We start from the raw sequence: 6,912 nt of genomic DNA on the forward strand, positions 1-6,912 counted from the left end.
AATTTCAAAAATAATTTAATCATGTCCTTTTCATTTGAATCTTTATGTTTTACTACCATCAAAGTATAGCAATATGGAAACAGAATTTTATTATTAATTTTTAACTACAGTTTAATTAGATCCCCAAGTCAATTTAAATTAGCTTGATTTATTCAATAAATAAATTCTTAGAGATCTTCAGAATCATTCATGACAGAAAGTCTCAAAACATTGGGGTTGACAATGAACCTGATTTTGAACTTTTGAAATTGAATTAAGCAGCATGTTATTTTTCTAAGCTACATGTTAATATTGTATCTTGTCATATTTTACATTCTAATAATGTTAATAAAAATGATTAATTGTGGGGCCAGAGAGATAGCATGGAGGTAGGGTGTTGCCTTTCATGCAGAAGGATGGTGATTCGAATCCTGGCATTCCATAGGGTCCCCGAGCCTGCCAGGAGCAATTCCTGAGTGTAGAGCCAGGAGTAACCCCTGAGCACTGCCAGGTGTGACCCCAAAACCAAAAATAAGAGATTAATTGTGAATTTTGAGATTTAGTGTAGAATGCTCACTAAACTTTGGGTGAAAACTGATTGTGACTATATGTGTCTTTATTAATTTTTAGACTCAAAATTCTAGCAGAATTTAAACTGCTTCCCAGGCAAAGGGGGTTATTTGATTTTCAAAGTACTATACATGTACTTATTATAATATATGTTGTATTCAAAAAACATAGTTGCAATTTAAATTTTTGAGGAAAAGTTTAGAGATTATATATGACTTTGTGGATGTGAAAATATTTTTAGTGTGTGGACTATGTTACCTTGTCAAAATTCTTTGAAATTTCTGAAAAGCATTATCTTGTTTGTGGAAAAAATTAATGGTTCTTTTTCTGTATGGCTTTTAGGATATGGAAAAGAAAATGTATTTAAGAGCAGAGAATTTTACGACCATAAAATGAAGATATGGGCGAGAAAAACTGCACCTCTGTGACAGAGTTTATCCTTCTGGGGTTAACAGATGTTCCAGAGCTAAGAGTTTTGCTGTTCCTGGTGTTTCTCCTCATCTATGGGGTCACGGTCGTGGGAAACCTGGGCATGATCACATTGATTCGGGTCAGCTCTTGACTTCACACCCCAATGTACTTTTTCCTCAGCCATTTGTCCTTTGTTGATTTTTGTTATTCCACTGTCATTGTGCCAAAAATGCTGGCTAATATCATAACTGGGGAAAAGGACATCTCTTTCCTGGGGTGCGCTACACAATTCTACTTGTTTTGCACCTGTGTGGTCACTGAAATTATACTCCTGGCGGTGATGGCCTATGATCGCTTTGTGGCCATCTGCAACCCACTGCTCTACACAGTGGCTATGTCTCAGAATCTGTGTATGGGGCTGGTGTCTTGTTGCTACCTCTGTGGGACTGTATGTGCTTTGGTCCACTTGTGTTTAGCTCTTGAAATCACATCCTATAGCTCCAATGTGATTAACCACTTCTTCTGTGATATACCCCCACTATTGTCTCTTGCTTGCTCTGATGTCAGTATAAATGAACTATTGCTCTATATTTTGGCCACCTTCAATGAGATGAGTACCATTTTCATCATCCTCATATCCTACTTGTTCATTCTTGTCACCATCCTGAGGATGCGCTCTGCAGAGGGAAGGCGCAAAGCCTTCTCCACCTGTGCCTCCCACCTCACAGCCATTGTGGTCTTCCATGGCACAATCCTTTTCATCTACTGCAGGCCCAATACTGGCAACGCTACAGATACTGATAAAGTGGCCACAGTGTTCTACACAGTAGTGATACCCATGCTGAACCCCCTGATCTATAGTTTAAGGAATAAGGATGTCAAAGAAGGTCTTTGTAAAGTGAGCTCCAAAATGTTTTCATAGATGGCATTCATTAGGAAGGCTCAAATCCTAATACAAAAGTAGGTGAGGGGTCGATGGATAATCTACATTATTGGAGTACAAAGAATAATAATGTATGTAGGTATGTAGGATATTAAAAATTTACTTTTTAATTCACATTTTAGGACCTCTTCTAGTTACACAAATAATGTGTAGCATATTAAAAGATAAGTTTCTAGGGTCAATACAGGAAAATGGTGCCTATCTTACACATGCCCAACCCAGGTTCAATTCCTGGCTCTTCACCTGGATTGCTAAATCCTCTCCGGAGTGATATTTGACCACACATCCAGTCATAAATCCTGAGTATGACTAGGTGGAACCTTCTCACAAATAAAGATGTAGAGGTTTATATTGATATCTAGGTTTAATTTTCACATGTTTATGTATTCCATTATTTATATTAAGACATAAAGATTTAGTTTGTTGTTAAACCATATATAAACTTTATAAAGACCTATTATTATTCAAATTTGCAATATATAATCTAGAAATTGACATCAATTTTTTAAATGTAACTATTACTATTTTACAAGGAAAACTCATGCTTCTCATGTACTTTATATATAGAATAAGAATATAGAATAAGATTTCAACATGTACTTATATCTTTAAGATTTGTTTCTTCTCTTTTTTGTTTATTTCTTGTTTGGTTATATCACTACTATGGATTTGGGCTTCATAACATATATATGAATATGTAGATAACGCTACAAATAATTACTTCATAAAATATTTGAAAAAATAATATATGATGCAAAATTTAAAAAAATAAATTTTATATATAAATATATTATTTTCCTTATATCATTTTATAGTATATTTCTGTTTTCTCGCCTTGTCTCTACTACCTACACAAACATTTTCACACACAATTATTGTCACTTAATACAATTATACTATAATAGCATAATATATAATTTGGATCACTTTTATCATTTTCCTTATCTTTTGCTTAAGAATTTCAGAGTTGATAAAAAATTTCATTTTTAAGTGAAATTAAAGCCAACTCGTATAAACAAGAAATGTTTTATTTTAGGCTATTTTTGGTAAATTTGTGGCAAAATAATTATTTCATTTCATTATGATGGACTATGACATGTGTATCCATTACATCCTTCTAATTTATATTTATAAGGTCTGTAATTTGTATGCTGCTTGTTGCCATATATATTAAATAAAAGCATTTTCTTTGATAGACATATATTCTCCTATAAACCTTCTAAATTTCAACATCTGTTTTGTCAGCCTGAAAAGATGAAGCAAAATTGACATACAGAGAGAAACATGCATACACATGAAAAGAAAGAGATGTATAAACTACAGAATATTAATTAAAATATAACTACTGAATTGAGTACTTATGCTCAAAAGGATTTTCATATTTCACAGATTAAGGATTTAACAGATTTTCTTTTTGCTTGAAATAACTTTATTTACAACTACATTTCAAGGGTACAATTCTATGCTTCCATAATGTATATGATACAAAGCAATGCTCACTGCCAATGTAGCAATATCTCTTATATTTGTGATAGATATTTGAAGTTTGAGTCATACCAAGATATGCTCTACTGTTCTGAGACATGCTCATAAAACTTTCGGTGTGTAGAATTGGCTCTATTACTAAAATTTTATTTGACTTTGACAAAGTACTCAATGTCTGTGTCTTTATAATTTCATAACTTCTTGTGTGAAATAATAAAACATGAATAATAATAAATAATAATAATAATAACAAAAAGAAGTGTTTCTTGTTTGGAGATTCTATAGTTTACATATATTTTAACACCCCCATCACCAGTGTACCTCCTCTTTCAAGGATACTAACCCCCAACTTTCACAATCCACCCTCACAATTCAATTGTGTAGATTGTTTTTCCACTTATGCTGACTTTGTCCCTTTATTACTTCTTTGATGTGTATCTTTAAATTCCAAACATAAAATACCTAATTATGCATTTATCACTTTTCTTCTGATTATTTTGCTCATTATGATAGCTTGTGGTTACATTTATGTTGCTGAAAATTGACAATGTTGTTTTTAGGATATTCCATAATTTTTATTGATTATGCATATTACAACTTCTTGATTCATACTTGCATAGTTGGGCATTATCAACAGAACTATGAGAATGGCACCAAGCCCAAAGCAGGTAGATTTATTGGGTTTGTGATGAGAAAGGAACACATACATTGTTGGTGTGAATGTCATTTGATTCATACTTTATTGAAATCAATAAAGAAATATATCTACAGAATTCGAATGGAACTACCAGTGACAAAACTTGGCATATATCAAAATCACATTGATTTGAAAACATATATGTATACCTGTATGCTCATTGGTGTAAATGTTCTAATAGTTGCATGCTTTTTAAATTGAATTCTGAACATAAAACTCTCATTAAATGTAAATTTATAAAATTTTTCCTGATTCATACATTTATTTTCTTTATAAGTTTCTGAAGAAATTCTGATATGGCATTAATCATAGTGCTTGGTAAGAATTTAGGAATTTTGATAATATTATAGGAAATAAGTTATAATAAATATTAATGGCATTCCTGAATGACATTATAACAGAAGATGCTCATTTATAAAATTGATAGAATAATGAATGTCTAATGAAAAGGTAGAGACATAGGTTATAAATATTTTACCCATCAGGGCATTAATATATTCCCCGATGGCATTCCAGAGAGATTAATTATTTCACAAGTATCAGCAATTTTTATTTAATTTAGGCAGTGTAATTTACAAAGCTTTAAATAACAATATGAGATATTGTGTGTTTCAACTCCAAACAAGAATTTCTTTGAAATTTGAAGAAACAAATTCCCCAGAGTTTAAATTGCATTATAATTATAATGGTGTGTACCACATGCATCTAATCATCTTCAGCACTGGAGAAAACTATCTGCCACTCAGATTTGTGTTTAGAAGTATGCCTGAATTGCTTCAAACTGAAAGTTAATGCATTTGCTTAGTAAGGGGAAATGTTTTTAAGATATGTCTAACTCAAATAATTTATCTCTAGAGAATTTTTAGACAGTCTTTATGTGCACTTGCTCTTAAAATGTGTGTTTTACTTTAATTTTTTCTGTAAAATGACATTGATGGTTACACAGAAGAGTACTAAAACTTATTATATTCTCTCTCATTCTTTTCCTTCTCTTCTTCATCCCATGTGAATTACTGTCTTCAAACCTAGAGTTTATGACAATGAGTTTAGACAATCATCACTTTATTTCCAAGAGTTCAACTTGTCTCCTTGGATGTGGGATATCTGCTAAAGTGAGTTGACTATATTAAGTAAAAAAATGTTGTCTTTGTTGTTTGGACTATTAACTAGCTTCTTAATGCAATGCTATTATATTAGGTTGTAAGCATTTAAATTTTTCTCTGTAAATATTCCTGCCTTAACTCTGAAATAGCAACACATTTTTTCTGTCACCTAATAATAAACAAAGATTTTGGGAACTTCATAGCCTTCATCTTCTTTAAATTAGTTCATAATATTGAAAACATAGAAGGTAAACTTTCCAGTCTGAAAGAATAGACTCATTTTTGTAGTATGAAAATATATGATATCATCATGAAGTCTAAAAAGGTATTCAGAAAGTAAAGTCGTTCTACTCCATTTTTCTTTTCCTCAAGGAGAATCATGAATTTCATGTACCTTTTGTGTTATACATGAAGATAAAGCAGCAAGCAAGGAATTGAGAGACTGCAAAATTTACTTCTATAATGCAAAATAAATTTATCTTTCTATAATGGTAAGAACATAAAAGTGAAAACATATTTCAGTCAAGTGAATTTATCATGTTCTATGTATAACCTCGTTTATATACACATATACCTACTGAGTTTAGTTTTCATCATTAATTAAAATGGCAAACATAAATACAAATAACTTCAAATAGGTTAAATTTTGAATGTACGTATGATGCATCATAGTTTAACATTTTTACATTGTCTTCATCTAAATTCTTTTATATTTGTAGGGAGATTTGAGGATGACAATGAGGTCTTTCAAAATCTGGGGATCAGGGCTGGAGTGATATCACAGCAATAGGGCAATTGCCTTGCATGTGGGTGACCTAGGTCGAACCCCAGTTCAATCTCTGGGGTTCCATATGGTCCTCCAAAGACAATGACGATTACTGAGAACTGACCCCAGAGCATAACTAGGTGTAGCTCCCCCTCTAAAAAAATAAGGGCATATAACCTATGCTACAGAGAATTGAAACATATGGTTCAAATTTGAGATAATTCCTCAGCCCTTTTATTATTATAATAAACTTTATTGATAGTATACAATTACATTTAAAATATAATTGATTTCAATTATTCTTTATAACACTAGAATATGATATCTCATATAAATAATATGTTTTTCTATTGTCAGAGTTAATATTTGGGCATATGAGATCTAATTTATTTACAGAAATATGAGCTACATTTATCTAGATATTTAACAACAAACAGTATCTTTTTATTGCTATATAATACATTAAATAATAATGATGATCAGAATGCTTTCAATTTGTAGTCATGATGCATGATTTCAAGTATAGGGAATTGTTATTAGTTGTAATTTAAAAGAACTTACTTGGTCAATGCCTCTTAAAAATGAATTGAAATGTATTCTAATCATAGGCTAAACAAAAATATATATTACATAGAATACAAAAGTTGTTTCATTTTCTGTATTTATTGTCAATTTACAAGAAAGATAAGTAAACTCAAAAATAAAACATAGGTAGTTAAGGATCTCATAAAATCTACAATTAAATTTATGATTGATGAATAAATTATGTGGGTCAATGAAAACTTCTTACCCATTGAATCTTTAAAATGTCTTAATTATGTTTATTTATGTTTCTATTGCAGTGTTGGATAGAAAATTGATAAAACAGTGAAGTGAGTGAACCTTATTTACTGCGTTACTTATTTTTTAGAATAAACAAAATCTCTTGAACTTATTTTCCAAATCTTACTAATATAAA

General features: G+C 30.9%; 1 pseudogene; it reads left to right on the forward strand.

Moving 5' to 3' along the window:
• Positions 1-949: 949 nt before the first annotated feature.
• Positions 950-1,882, forward strand: LOC126017781 (olfactory receptor 5L1-like; annotated as a pseudogene).
• Positions 1,883-6,912: the final 5,030 nt, after the last annotated feature.

Source organism: Suncus etruscus, chromosome 9, assembly GCF_024139225.1.
Source record: "Suncus etruscus isolate mSunEtr1 chromosome 9, mSunEtr1.pri.cur, whole genome shotgun sequence".
NCBI lineage: Eukaryota > Metazoa > Chordata > Mammalia > Eulipotyphla > Soricidae > Suncus > Suncus etruscus.